The 15,756-nt window shown below is 38.9% G+C and overlaps 1 long non-coding RNA gene across 1 annotated transcript; it reads left to right on the top strand.

Moving 5' to 3' along the window:
* The first annotated feature begins 7,099 nt into the window (after positions 1-7,099).
* On the top strand, positions 7,100-7,905 carry LOC119767300. Its single transcript, XR_005277440.1, has 2 exons — positions 7,100-7,505; positions 7,573-7,905. It is a non-coding gene; the product is annotated as an uncharacterized LOC119767300 (long non-coding RNA).
* Positions 7,906-15,756: the final 7,851 nt, after the last annotated feature.

The following is a 15,756-nucleotide window of genomic DNA, read 5'->3' as shown; positions in this document are numbered from 1 at the left end:
GTACATGGGCTTCGTCAATTACGTGGCTCAGCTGTTAAAGCCCCATTTCCTATACAAAGTATCGTCATATCAGGAAAAAACCCTAAACCGCACCAAACCAGCTCACATTCAAGACAACGCACAACAAATTGCATCGCGATGACTTCGTTTCGTTGAAAAATGTACAAATAAGACTTTTCCTTATAGAGGAAGCCGTGCGCGGGAATTAATTTATACAATCTTTCGGAACGCCACCGCGCGGACGGGCCCAAATATGGCCTCGCGGGACTCTCGTCGACGGTGGCGACATCCGCATGTGCGATTTTCTAAGATGTGTGTGTTGCTGTTTGGTCCCGCAAACCCGCCAACGTGACTTCTGCGCGCGCGGTGACCAGTTCGGGTTCAAGTGGAAAAACAACAAAACAAGCCCCTTCTTCCTACACGATAATTAAATAAGAGAGAATATCTCTTTGTGAGCGCGCGCCTTATGTCTCGGGCCCCGATCTCGGCCCAAAAGTGGCAAACGATCCATTTGGCCATCGGATCTCCGGCGTGGCGTGGCACCGGATTGGTCAATGACGGCCAGAGGAGGCCACGGTACCAATTACAGCAGCGTTGGCGTTGGACCCAGCACCAGCGGAGGCAGCGACTATAAACTTGAACGAATTTTGGCCAAATTATATCACTTCTGAGCTGGCCGAGGTTCCTTTTGGAGGCGCCGCCACCACCGTCGACGATGACGACAACGCGTGGTCACTTTTAATGCGCGGTGCGTGAGCGGGGACATATTTGTTTGCATATACAACACCCCTTAGGTTGTTGTTTCAACAGGCTCGAGGTGCAGAGTGTTGTGGGTGACGGTAATGGGGCAATCTGGCCATAGTTTGGAGCGGAAGCTATCAAATAAAGGGATTCTGTAAACTGGGAAGCCCATGAAAAATGGCTCGTTTTCAATTTTAAACTATTCTAATTTAACTTCTGCATGTGCTCAATTTGAGGGGAACTTTGGGGTTCCCAGATTAAAAAAATAGACAGGGCCAAACGGATTTTACTTATCCAAACTTTGTATGAAGAGTTTTGGTGGTTCAATACTTGTTCATATTGCATGCAATTTCTGGTTTGGTTGGTTGTATCGTTGTCGAGATATAGCTATTTGAAGTTAGCAGTTTCAAAAAACGGGTGCCACGATTACTCAACACTGCTTCGACCAAATCGGCTCAAAATTTTGGTGAAGACTAGTTAAACCAATTCCGTGTGCATGACGATAGCCGATTTTCAAAAAGTTTATTTTAAAAAAAAGATACAAATATTTTATTCTATAAAAAATCGTCAGTTTTTGATTTTTGTATTTTTTAAATAAGCAAAATTTAAAAATCGGTCTTCGTCTTGCACACGGCATATGCCTTGAGAGTCTTCACTCAAATTTCAGCAGATTTGGTCCATCCCGTCTTGAGATATCGTGGCCGTCAATCGACTCGGTGTTTCGAGAAAAAACTCTCACAAAGTTTGACAGTTTGCTTTACGCATGGCAAAATTTTGAGCTTAAATCGTACTCAGTTTAATAATGAAATATCTTTACAAAACATTAAGGAGTTATTTAAAAACATCTTTTTAGTGGATTTAATACATTTTCTGGAATATGCAATTTTTCGATTTTCTTCATGTATGTAACCCCTTAATTCTCGATACAAACTTCTAAAACAGTGCTAAAAAAACTTTATTTTAAAAATTTATTTATGTAAACAGTGAAAATTTTAGATAAATCCGAGCAGATTTGGCAAAGCATGTGCTTTTTTGATCAATATCGTTTCGCAAATCATCTCTTCATTGTATTTTTTGATTTGGATGAAACATTGTCCATTTTTTTTTTTTTTTTTTTTTAAAGTTTTCCGTTGGAGTAAAGTTCCGGTGTAGTTCATTTACGAGTGGAGTTCAGTTCTGGTGGATCGCTTTCAATGTGGATTGGTTCCTGGTTCCTGCTGTTCCGGTGCAGTTGCTTTTACGATGGACTTCTGCTGCAGTGAAACTTTTCTGGCGGTTTTTCGGTTCCGGTGGATTAGAAGTCTTTTTCCAGCTGATGAGGAGGATTGTGGAGATAACAGCCTGTTTTCCAAGAGCAACAATCAAGGCGTAGTGGAACAACACTTTCCGGTTATATCGAGTTGGACCTAGGAGTTTGTGAGATCTATCCATTTTATCTATCATTATTTGATAGAAGTTTTTTTCCCTTATTTTATATAATATTCTATTGATCAAATGATATATCCATATTATCCCTTTCCCACCTTCCCTTTCTCCTATCCTCATTTCCTCCCCCTCCCAACCCCCCGCCTCTAAATATTATTATCTGCCAAATTTACACTAACACACCACACCACAACTGATTCGGAGCGTTTGGTACGGTATGTCCACGCATCCTTCCTCCCTGATGATTCTGTGAAATGTGATCCGTTCACAGAATCTGTCTCTGCGGTTAATGCAACGCAGTAGGCCTGGCCGCTTTAATTTTTGCTATACATTTTCGGGGTAACTCGGATGTACTGTAATCATTAATATTGACAAGAAAGGACTTGAGGCGTAATCTTACCACAAGTTCTTCCAGGATGCTTTCTTCGGACTGGCTGCGCTTGTGTTCGATTAGATTAGATTAGATTAGAAACATTGTCCATCGATTCCTGGGGTCAAAATAAGCCATTTTGTATAATTGTTTTATCCATAGAATTCTCCATGCAATTTCAAATTTCACGTCCAGCTTACAGTTATGCTTCTAACGAAATTTAGTAAAATACAAGTTTTTTTCAATAACATTTTTAATTTTTTCCGCTATAATTAATGATTTGCCCACTGAATTTGTTTTTTTGGGGAAAATTCAAAAGAAGACATTTTCTTTTTAGAATTTAAACAAAAAATGGCTTAAAATCAAAAACGATGCATTTAATCAAAAAATCACCTGAGTACTTTTTGATTACAAATTAAATTTGACATCCAAAAATGAATCTTGGATTTTTTTCGGGAAAATTTCTGATACTTGCCAAAATCAGTTTTTTTTTAAAGCTCATAAAGTGGAGAAAAAATAAAGCGTCCGTCATACCCAACAGCTTAAAAGTTCGCACTTTTTGTCTACTAAAATATACCTATCAGAAAATGAAAAAAGGGAAAATAGATTTTTTGTAATAATAAGGTAATTTAAAAAATGGCTTAATTTTTATGGATGTACCTATTTTTTCCAAATAGTCTTGAAACTTTGCCGAAGATACCAAATCGATTAGAAAATCTCTTGTTTCGATTCGATTTTCAAATCCAAAGACATGTTATCCTACGATTGTATCACACATTTTTGTGTGTATGGAGTCAGTTGCCAGTTGATTTAGAAAATAATTAAATAAAAAAAAAATGAAAAAAATAGATTTTGTTTATCTTGTGATTATTACGTCAATTTCTTTTATCCGACAAAATGTCAAAAATTATTTTAATTCATTCTAAATGGCATTTTTTCCAATCAAATTTATAACTCCAATATCTCAAAACGTAAGGAATCAGTTTGGGATCGATTCCCGCTAACTGGTCAATCCGGACTAAACCATTAAAATTTCATCTAATCCACTTTTTTTCAAGGCCCTAAGCTAGTGATTTCGACAGTTATTAAATTCGTCAAGAGATGGCAAAGATTTAACCTTTATATTCAACTTTGACGACGTTTTCAAAGTTTCTTTACAGCACTCAAAACCATTCACACGCATTCTTGGTTCTCTTGGGTCCATATCAACCAAGTGTCCCGAGTCCACACCGATCGCAACTTGTCCTGCAAGTTCCGAATGGGTGTTTGACATTTTATGCTGATTATGTGAGGCTGCATAAATTTCCACTTCGCCCGTCAGAGTGCAAAATTGTCCAGCGACTTGGCTGGCTGCTGAAAGAACTGAAGTGGCTAAAGTGGCTCAAGAGTGGCTCTCGAGGATTGTGGTCGACTGGTCTCTCACGGAGACACATCATGACTTCATATGAGCCCCATACAATGCTAATGAAGCGAGTGTGTCCCGCGGGTAATTTAGTCGTTCAGAGCTCACTCGAATCAAAGTTCTGTAATAATTGCCTGGTATATTGATGACCATAAATCTTCCATTGAGAATTATAAATTAGGATGACCTCCGGCTAACCTCATAATAATGCCAAGTGTGGGGCACGATTGATGCGTTTTACGAGCGGCTGCCACTTTGGGGCGATCTTTTTCTCCGTTTAGGTCATATTCGATTACTTCCACAACGCATCAATCGATGACAGCATGCGAGTGCGGGGGTCGAAAATGGGTTAGTTGCTCAAGGATTTTAAAGTCAGCGTGACTTACATTTGACGCTGGCCCGTTGCAGTGCGGAGGCGTCTGTTTAGATCAATGTTGCCTTCACTAGAGTGGACCGTTTCATGCTGCGTACAGAGTTGAGTTGAGGCAAGGGCAAAGTGGAAATTTGTCTTCCAATTGCAGACGCAGTTAATGGGGGTGAGAGTGTGCCACAAAGTTGTCATTAGACCACGCACGCACGCTGAACCAAATTGGAACTCCGAAATGGATTTATGCATCCGAGGCGAGAGACAGCGATTGCGAGTCAATTTGAATTCAATTTGAATTTATTAAAGTTTAGAATTATGGACACCAGTACGGAGGAGGTGGTGGGCTTTATTGCACCAAACGAGCTTGTATCGTTCGTTGCACAATTCAAGTACGTCTGTGGAAATCATTTTACCATTCAATTCGTTGACTGAAAATATTAAATGGAATAATCTTCCATATCGTTTAAACGTCATGTTTGGTATGCAATTTCTTGATTGCTAAACTCGATTTTGTAGCCTTACCGTACGTATCCCAGGCAGTGTGTGCTTTCAATACTCTTTTTCAGAAATGGTTCATCGGGACACTTCAATAATAACACGCCGAGAAATATTTTTTTTTGAAAAGTTCAAACCAGTTTCGATAGATTCTAGAAATGTGAACTTAGACATCGTGTAATTATAGGCTACGTGGCTCGGTCATACCTTGGTACAGCCAAAGTCAATTCAATTTTACCAGAAGAATGCCATGTAAAGTAATAAATCATGATCCAGGAGTTCAACTCCATAACATTATTCAAAATTTCTATAGATCGAAATTCCCAATTAGGTGTTTTATTTTTATTTATTTTTATATGTTTTAAAATTATCTCTGGTAGATGGATAATCAAAAACTCACAATTGTTGAAGATCTAACAACTCTATCAAAGTTATGAGCACTTGAGCCTCTAAAACCCAACCCCGCTTCTTGGCGAGCTTCGATCTAAAAATTCACCAAACTTCAATTTTATATCTGATTCTTTATATTTAAAAAGAATGTGAATAATTTCATAGTTGCAAAATTTGTTGTTTTTAATAACTACAAAAAGTTCTTTGTCAAAATGTAACAAAGCATTTACACTTAAAAAAAGGTGCAAAATGATTAGGTAAATAATTTACAGAAATGAGTCATTTAATGACAGTGTGCCAAATTCAAACTGCACAGAAAAAAAAATGATGGTAATATTCATTAGGAAATGGTGACAGATTTTGTGGCAAAAAAATGATTAATTTTACCCCAGAAAATGATGAATTTTCATCAGTTTTGATGAATATTCATCAGGTTCACATTTTTACACATTTGTTATGTAATATTACTCAAAAAAAGAGGTAATATTCAACCTACCAAATTTTCAACATTCCAAAAATCAACTTTTTTTCTGTGTGAACTTGAAGTTTTGTCTTTCATTTAAAAATGTTAGTACCCAAAAAAGAAAAGTTTTTTTTTCCATTTTCGTCATTTTCCGCAACGTCTCATACGACTTTTTCAAAGGTTAGGCTAGATTGATTTTTTTTGAAACGCCTTACTAATCGCCTTAATTTTCATCCAAGAAAACTAAAATCGTTTGGAAGGGCGCGAACATTTTCCAAAATTATTTTTCATATTATTTTATTTTCTTGCTTTTAACATCAAATTTGAGTTCTGCGACCCAAATTTAGTCAGATTTGAATAGTTGATTGCCTATTAAATTTTGAAATAGATTTTTTCAATATTTCATCACTGCTATTTTAGCCACCGTCTTGGATTTAAAAATTTTGAATCACTTTAGAGTAGTTTAGGGATCATACTTAAGCTCGACAATCAAAAATAAGACAATAAGAAAAAAAATATTGTGATTCGATTATCCGAAGTTTCGATTATCCGAAGTGAAATTTCGACAAGGCCTTCGGATAATCGAATCTGGACTGTATAACATTATGTTGGAACCCTAACGTCTCTAGTGTTCCACGGTGTAATTCTAAATAAACGATCTCTTCTAATCCAACCTCCGAGAAGGCAAGTTGCCTCTCTCGGAGCACCTGAAACCCTGGAGTTTTTACTTACCCGAAGTCTGGTCCGCTGCTACTTACCGTCCGCTGGAGTTGTCCGCTGCTGCATCGATGGGATCCTGGAACCTGAAAAGAAACGGTGGGTCGTCCGCAGTTTTCTGAGTCGGCCCCCTGGCCGAACATTGGTGCCGTGACCAGGATGGTCAAGCCGGAGGTCCACCGCCATCGTTTTTCACCGGTAACTATCGCCATCGCAGAAGGAATCCAGCTACAAAATGGCACCGTCGCCATCAGTGTTTAGTGTTGAGAAGAGCCAAGTTTTGTCCGTGTAATTGTTCTTCCGCAAAGCCATTTGGGTCAAGTTTTTGTCGGTTCGCTTGCAAGATGCGAGTCCTACCGCCTCGGTGCGCGGATCCAGGAACTCTTGAGCAGGTGAATCACGGAGCAACAAGCCTCCACTGTGGGACCCATTGCGCCGGAACGTCGGGTTTGTGCTGTGCGTAGGCAAACCGGGGTTGCCCAGCGTCAACCTTTAGACAGCAAGCTTGTCTGTCTGCGATTGCTTCCCGTGGAAACAAAGCACACGTGCGTAGCACAAAATGGCTGCTTCAACCATTTTTCTAGTTTAGCTTGTGACCCAGAAAACAAATTTAGAAATTAGGAGAGCAATTTAAAAACATTCGTTTTTGGTGGGGAGTATGTTGGAACCCTAACGTCTCTAGTGTTCCACGGTGTAATTCTAAATAAACGATCTCTTCACTGAGGAAAAAGAATGTAAGTTTTTCATAAGTCTACATCTTATGTGCTGCCTGATTTGAGTATCCACTAGCCTCTCGCGATTTTCATAGACAATCTTATGACCGTCACTATAAATTCATATGGTTATAACTAAACTTTACTTATGTATTTGGTCCACTGTTGATAGACTATGGACTTCATAAGAAATTCTTATGGAATTCATCTGTAATTTTTCAATGGTTTTCGCGTAAGATGCTAGTGTGAAATTTTTAGACATTTCAAGATGGCGAAAGGACGGATCAAGCAGACAATTTTGAATGCTCGCGACTCCAAATCGCCCCGTAAATCGTTCCGGTAACTACTTCACAAAGCTGCTGCAGCCGAGTTTCTGATCGGACGAATAAATTTTCTTATTTACCGCGATCTCCAAGACTTAGGTAAGTTCTGTGACGGGTGTTTCGTGGGTTTTGGTTCGAAGTTGAATATTTTGTTTTGGTATTTTAGGTAACATGGCTGTTGGTTCCGCCGGCGGCCCTTCTCAGCATCCTCCAGAAGGATCCGGAGAATAGCATCGGTGAGGACAGTTCCGAGCAGCGGTCGAAGGGGTTTAAGTTTGATTGACGCGGTCATGCCGAAGATGTTGGCCATCCGGCAGAACATGCCGACTCACCAGCAAAAGACGATTAAACCGGAGGCAGCGGAAACCAACGGGACGATGAGCAGCGGAGGAACAGTGGAGCGACCACGAATAAGAACGGAGAAAACATCTCCTCGAAGCAAAAATTAAATAAAGTTTTGGTTATATTACGATCATTCAAAAATATACATGTTTAAAAATTAAATTAACTTTTGTTTTCATTCAATTAAAAATAAGAAAAAATGGGTATAAATAACAATGTATGTTAATATGATCTCCATGAGCATTGCCATATATTTTGTACACAATTCCATCTATGAATGTCATAAGATAACTCAATGGAAATCTTAATTTACGGCTTTGTCAAATTTCCCCTCCCAGCCATAAGAAAATCTTAAGACATCCGAATAAAATCCTGATGTCGAAAGGTCATAAGACGTTCTTATGGATTTTGCCAGTACTTTTTTCTGAGTGTTCTAATCCAACCTCCGAGAAGGCAAGTTGCCTCTCTCGGAGCACCTGAAACCCTGGAGTTTTTACTTACCCGAAGTCTGGTCCGCTGCTACTTACCGTCCGCTGGAGTTGTCCGCTGCTGCATCGATGGGATCCTGGAACCTGAAAAGAAACGGTGGGTCGTCCGCAGTTTTCTGAGTCGGCCCCCTGGCCGAACACATTATGATAAATTAGAAAATCGAAATTTTCATTTTTTTTTTATGAATCATATTAAAATCGGTCATAAGGTTACTTCTAAAATTACTTTAGATAAACATTGTCACATTTCACAAGCGTTAGACTCAAAGTGAAAATACGTACGACAGCTCGTGTGCATGTCAGCCATCATCACCCAGTGTAGTGTTTGCGGCACGGCGTCTTCGTCTCTCTAATGTACCTAGCTAGTTTAGGTCTGCAACTCGACAACACACCGCCGTTGCGGAAATTTCTTCCCATTTGTTGGTGCGGCCTGTCTCGTCCGCTAATCGTGCTCCGCGCGCTTCTCGGGCTCAATTTGTATGCGTCTGTTGTAAAACAACAAACAGCTCCAAGATAAACACACGGTTTTGGCCGATTATGCGCCGCGCCGTGATTTTTATGGTTTGACGAAACGGAAGGCCGGCTCAACAACGACTGGCTCAAAATTGTAAGAAAAACACCGCGCGCAGCATCATAATTGGGTTCGAACGGCAAATGGTTTATGGTTGTGTAAATAGTGTTTTTGGCTGCGTTTCGTCAGTGCGTTTATTATTAGAAATTCATAAATCAAAATTCAAACCAACTGAAAAAATGTAACGAAAATTCGTGGTGGCACTACGGTGTGAAAATCAGCACTTTCCATGGCCACGAAATCACATCTGGTTGGATTTGCTCTCGCACCAAATGCTGCTGGTTGTGCACAAGTGACACCTGTGCACATTACACGAGTTGCTATTCAAGGTGAACCTAACCTGTACGCGAGCGTACAAACTCGCGCGCGCATTTTTTCTAAACGTGCAATACCGGCAGATGAAGGTAATTGATGCGTTAGCGCCCCACCGACTTGCGCTCAATTTTGCGCAATCGTCGAAGACACTAATGCGATATGGCCAATTGCGGTGACACACACAGAGAGAACTCGGTGGCGACGAAGACGATGACAACAACTTCGTTTGGTGGCGGCTCTAACCCTTTGATGTCCGAGATTTGTCGGGCAAATAATTGGGATTTACAGAAGTTGGACGGTGTGGCGATTGTCGCACTTTGTATCGAATTGCAAGGTGTCAATTTTCGGTGTTTATTTCTATAACAAATCTTGCATGTAAATGAATCGGTAGAATTATTTAAAAAGCTAAAAATAACGCTAGAGCAATTCTCCACGAAACCCGGAAATGGATTCAATTTATATTTTTTAATTTGATTACCTATTCTTTCCGGGGGGCTTCTTATGGAAAAGATGCAATTTTGCATTATTGATTTGCCGCACAAGTCTCCAAACAATTTTGGCTATCCATAAAAAAATGGTATTTAATTATTCGAAAATCTGAATTTTTAGATCATTTTGGTGTCTTCAACAAGTATTTGTTAGAATTATTCAGAAGGAAAAGTAACTTTGTAAAAACATATATTTTTTAATTACCTTTTTAGCGCAGAAAATTGTATTCCCAAAATACTTATTTTAGGATTTTAGAAATATTGATTTTCCAAAAATGTTTTAGGGAACCAAAAGATGCATATTTTGATTTATGCTTCTTTTCTATTTGTAGGATAAGGAATTGGGTATTCGATGCCTCCCGAGCTACGATGCTATAGGAAGGACTTTAATAACATAGATCCGTCGCCGAAGTACAAAAACACTCGTGCATTTTAGAGTCTAATAAATTCAATTTTGCACAACAGTTAACTCGACGATCCAAACGTCAGCGTGCCTTCCGATGAACGATGATGTAGAAAATGCTTTTTATAAAACAATTTGGACATATTACGCATCAATTCATAAATTGAATACATCACGACGCCGTGCCTTACGATCATCGATGATATAGGAAGGACTCCGATCGAGCTCAAAATTTTTCTGGGGGATCCTTGGCCGAAATAATTAGACCCGCGCCGAAATAATTAGACTCCGCGCCATTTCATCCGATTTTAGCTGTCCTAGACGCAAAAGAAAGGTGATTAGTTTGGCTATTTGGGAAAAATAGTAAGAAGTTTCAAAAATCTAGCTTAACATTTGAAAAGGTAGTATGGAAACTAAAAATGCTGTTTTGAAGGTCTCGGGACCAAAGAGCCTATGTCTGAAAATATTTTTATCGGATTCGTAATTGAAAGACGCAACTTTTGCCAGACATTCAATATTTCGTCCATTTGAAATGTTAGTCTTGATTCCAAAATTTTTAAAATATTTTGTTCGGAAATATCATAAAATTTAACCAATGATTTATTTTCCTACATTGAAAATTAGACCGTTAGTTGCTGAGATAGGCATGGCAATTAGAAAATGTGGGAATGTTTGGATGAGACTTAAAAAACTTCAATTTTCTTGTTTCTTTTATTCGCTGTATTTCAGCAACCAGAAGTCCAATCTTGAATGTCTCTTAAGCAATTTTATTAGAAATTTTCTGAACTTTTCGAATCATGGACACTTTTTAAAAATAAAAAAAACGGGAATTTTTCAGTTAAAATTCAATTTTAAGAGGCTAAATATTGAAAACAGTGCACTTTATCAAAAATCTGTACAGTACTTTCGATTGCAAATTTAATTTTAAATTAAAAATTGAAGTCATACCATTTTTTGACTAAAATTTTTATTTTCAGGCTGCAAATTATTGAAAAACATCTCTTTTTTCGCATGTTCAAAAATTGAAGGGGTCGTACCGTCCCTCCGTCACGAGATATCAAAAAACGGACCTCGGATTCGTGATCAGGGACAAAAGTTACCCCTTAGGACAAAGTTTCACGCAAATCGAAGAGGGGTCGGGGCAACTTTTCCCGATTTCGTGAGAGTTGGTAGAGAATTACCCAAAATTAAAAATAATATGGATTTGGAGATAATTGCTTTTTTTTGGAACAAAAGATAATTGAAAAATCGGCAGAAAAATATCTACAACTTTGCCGAAGACACCAATTCGATCAGAAAAATCCTTCAAAAGTTATAAATTTTCGAATATCTACGTACCATTTTTAATGAACAGCTTCCTAAATGATATGGAGACTTGACACAAAATTCCGATTTTATTAAATAGTCATGATACAATTAGTTCATTTATGTATATGACAGAGTTTTGCTTTCCTTTTAGCTGTGAGTTATTTATTAGTTCATTTGGAAACTCTAATTGCTTTAAACTAAGGGTTTAACAAAAGATAGAAAAAATAAAAAAAAATAACTGTCTGTAATGTCTCTTTGATTACACTGCCCACCATTGAAAAAACGGCTAATATCCACTTTTGGCAAAATCGAGATATTAGCACCAGGTGGTAGAGGATGTTCCAACGCATCTTCTAAAACTTGAATTTCACTAAAATAGTGTTTAGATTTGGCTGCCGATGCGAAAAACCAAACGGCTAATATGCCACTCTTATGGGAAATTGCCTTGACGAAGATTTGATGACAAACACTAAAACGCGTTTTTCTCGGAATACTTGATTTGGCATAATAGCCGAATTTTCAATTATGGGCAGTACAGGAAAGATCCCCACAAAGTTTGAGCCAAATAAAAAAAATGGTCAGAATCGGCCGATTGCTCGCGTGATTTTCAGCTGGCCCCTGAAAAAGATTCATGAATTTTAAAAGAAAATTGATAAAATAATTTTAAAAACGCAATTTAAAAGTAATTTTTAAACTTGAAATAATTTGAAAATCTGTATAAATGGAAGCTTGTATATTTGTTTTTTTGAACAGTGATGAAAAATTTATACATAGTTATTTAGTCATATTCTTGTAATATTCTTTGAATATCGTGTTAAATCAAGCTGAATTTCTTTTTTTTATCATATCATTGTACTTTGTAACCCCAATACAAAAAAATACAAATAACAAAAGGGAAACTTCCCGTGTCCGTCAAACGACAATCCGCTAAGCTTGACAGAATCGTGCCTTTGGTCGTCGGCGGTCAAAAAGACATCATCCCCGTCAGCTCATACAGGGCATGTGACCTGGCCAGGCCAGCCAAAAACCAACGGACGCGTGGTCAATGTCGCGCATGCTGCACGCCTCAAAACGTGTCTATGTGAGTGACAATTTGTTTATTTTACCGGGATTGGCCGTTTGTTTGTTGTCTACTTGAAGATGGCAGTGGTTTTTGAGGAGCTGGCTGAAACATAAAAACAAGAGTTGATAAAAGTTTTGGTGACCTAATTTTAGGAAACGCCTGTCACTTTGATGACCTACCAACTCTCTTTTTTTGTTAATTTTCACGTAGGAGTATTCCAATCAAAAAATTGGTATGACATAATAAATTTCTTCGAAAACACGAAAACATGCAAAACCAAACAGGAACATTCAAAAGTGACAACTTTTCGGATATCTCGGAATCAAGCCATTTATTAGCATTCGCACCTGAGGAGTGAAATAATCACCCACGCGCGCTCACCGCTCGTTATGTTAAGTACAAAAAATGAGCTTTTTCTCTGTTTTGTTTGCAGACTTGCTTTGCACTTAAAAAACGCCTAAAAAAGATCACTGCATTGGTGCGATATGCCATCATCGGCATAGTATTTTACATTGGGAAGGACTATACAAAAGCGGTTTAAAGAAAACGAGTTTTTTTTTATGAACTCTGACGAGGAGTCGATTAGCATATCTTGAGCGAATGATATCACGGGTGACAGATCGAACTAGTTTTAGGGATTGGAATTTGTAAAAAAACTTTTGAGTTAACATGTCATTTAAGTTTGAGTTTGTATCTTCCCTCTTCAGTAATATTCTACAAAAACAAACACAAAAGATCATGTGTCAACAAATTAATAACTTATCCAGCCATACTGCATCATTCATCACCATCCATCAAAATGATCCTTAGTCATAGTCAGGTTCTATACCAGGGGGGGTAAAACAAACATACCGCCTAATCTACCCAATCTCAACAATAAACTGCTCTGACTAAGAATGCACCTTACGACCGACGGCATGGCTCTTATTCAATCAATCAGCGCCGTTGTAATTTTAGTGCACACACAAACAAAGTGTGCAAACTGCACGAGATTTAATCCCACACCTTCTTGTGATGCAATTTGACGAGAGCAGCTAGTGTGTTAACTGCCTGGATATGATAGGCATTTTAAATCTAAAGCTTTTCATGATACTGCACCATCATCATCATCATCGTTAACACAACTCTCAGGTATGTGCGGTGGTATGATCTTGATCTTGATTACAATCGCTGATGAGTTTTGTCGGTAGCTGGGAAATTGATTTTTCCCTTGCAGATTGGTTTGGATTCTTATAGTAACATTCCATTTGAGGGTTTGAAAGTAAACTGCAGTTTCGTAGAACTCGATCGTTCAGAACTTGAAATTCAACCCAGCAAATATCGTCCGAAGAAGAGTGACGTCGTCCACTTCAAGAAGCTGAGAAGCCGCCAAAATCGCGCGAAAACAGGTATGAATCACCTTGCTCGCTGCCATGTGTAGCAGGACGCGAGGTTCCGGGGAAGTCGTTAAAACATTGACGGAATGAGCTATCCCCCTTGCAGATTGAGTGCGTTAATGTTGCAGAGCTATTTCCTCAGTGATTCATACGTCGATTAGTCGCGCAGCATTCGTCAAGGGACTATTGCTCATATAGCTAAAGGTAAAATCACTACCCGATCGAGTTGCACGCTGATGACGAACGACACTTCCCGCCGATCACTCGCGTTTTGTGGGTGTGAACATCTCGTCACCATATCGAAGAGTCGGTTTCACGCGATCTCTAGCCGACACACCGTCGCGAACAGCTCGACGCGTAAATTGATCCGATCCGCTTATGCTTTCAAAGGTAGAATGCATGTAGGAAACGTACGTGCGGTGTTCGTTCACCAAAAACCAGAGGAAATGGGCATGAACCGCTATCGCGAGTGAAATTAGCGTGGCTAGAAGTAAGAGGAGAACGCGCGAGCAGACCGGACACCATGTGGTCCGTAAGATCCGTGGCAGTCAGTGTTTTGGCGAGGTATGAGGTAATGCCGCTGAAATTAGCTTGCGTATATCGAACGAAGACTTGTAGAAAGATTTGCCTCCATGAGCATTGAGCAACTGCATGATCTTCGTATGAAGATCAATTCAAATACTTCACTTACTAGATCAACCACAATCAATTCTCTCTGTGCGAGGTGTGAGTCCGCAGAAGTTACTAAAGCGATTAATATTCGGTAATAAGTGCCGCTCAGACAATTTATCTTAATTGCCAAGTCGCGCCGTCACCAAGAAGCGCTAACTAAAACCTTTTAAGCGCTTGCGCGCACAAAAACGAGGGAAGCTTAGCCGCTTGGTTGTGCGGAATAATGGAAAATTGATTAAGTTCATTAGGGTGGTGAATGGCAGCGAGTAACAGCAGACAAGTGACGGAATCCGGAGAGTCATTATATGCGGAACCGCCCAAAAATTTGGGTGAGCTGTTGGTGATGGTTAGCGCGGTTCGTCGTAAAGGTGATCCTGGGCACGGTGAAATTTGGACTTTTTTGACAAGATATCTTTTTGCAAAAGGTTTAACGTAATTTACTAATAAAATATAGGGAAAATATTCCCATTTTAAGCATAACAAGCGGTCGTGTTTGAATGATGCTGGATAATCTGGAGTGTTTCTTGAAATTTACTAAAACCAAGTACACCAACGAATAGAGCAACTTTTTGAGAACATTTCTGTTTATTTTCACTTTTACTAATAGTTATTCAATTTCTTTTAAAAGCATTTAAAAAAATATTTCCCAAACGTATTTTAATCAGTCGAGAATGCATTGGGCCACGCCCATTTTCCTATTTTCAGCTTAGTACTTTTTTTCTTCCAGCGCTCTTTTGGGTCTGCTTAGTGCTGCCAAAATTGATAAAAGCAAACACTCACGAAAAGTTGCATTTATAGAGAAAATTTCCTGGCATCACTGGCTCACTCCAACAAGCGCTGCTGGTGGTGCTGGTGGCCACCCTTTGTTCTTTATTTGCCTTCGCTTCTCGCTCGGTTTTTTTCAGCCTTCGATTGGAATGGGTCGTCAAAAATCAAACGTCAAAAGACTTGGCGCGTTTGTTTTTTTTAAGGCGCTTGTTAATTATTTACATGTTTCGGGATTATTTTTCAAGCGAGTGACTAACTAATGTGCCAAAGAACATGTTGCCGGTAGTTGGAAGCAATTTCATATCTTAAGCTTTTTGAAAACGTTAGCGCAAGTGAAAAGATATTGATGTTGACTTTCGTTAAGCAGTTAAGCTCTCATCTTGCGTGTGGATGTGTGTGCCACCAAAATGATGAAAAATGGTCTCGCAAAATAGAAATTATGTTCAAAAGTGCATTAAATTTGATCTTTTTTGGCCAGTAAGTGGCATAAATTTGCGTGCTTACTCGAGGTGGCGATGTTGCTGGTTAGTTTATAGCCTAAATAGTATTTTTGGAG

Source organism: Culex quinquefasciatus, chromosome 2 (genome assembly GCF_015732765.1).
Source record: "Culex quinquefasciatus strain JHB chromosome 2, VPISU_Cqui_1.0_pri_paternal, whole genome shotgun sequence".
In the NCBI taxonomy this organism is placed as follows: domain Eukaryota; kingdom Metazoa; phylum Arthropoda; class Insecta; order Diptera; family Culicidae; genus Culex; species Culex quinquefasciatus.
This window is presented reverse-complemented; position numbering and strand designations above follow the sequence as displayed.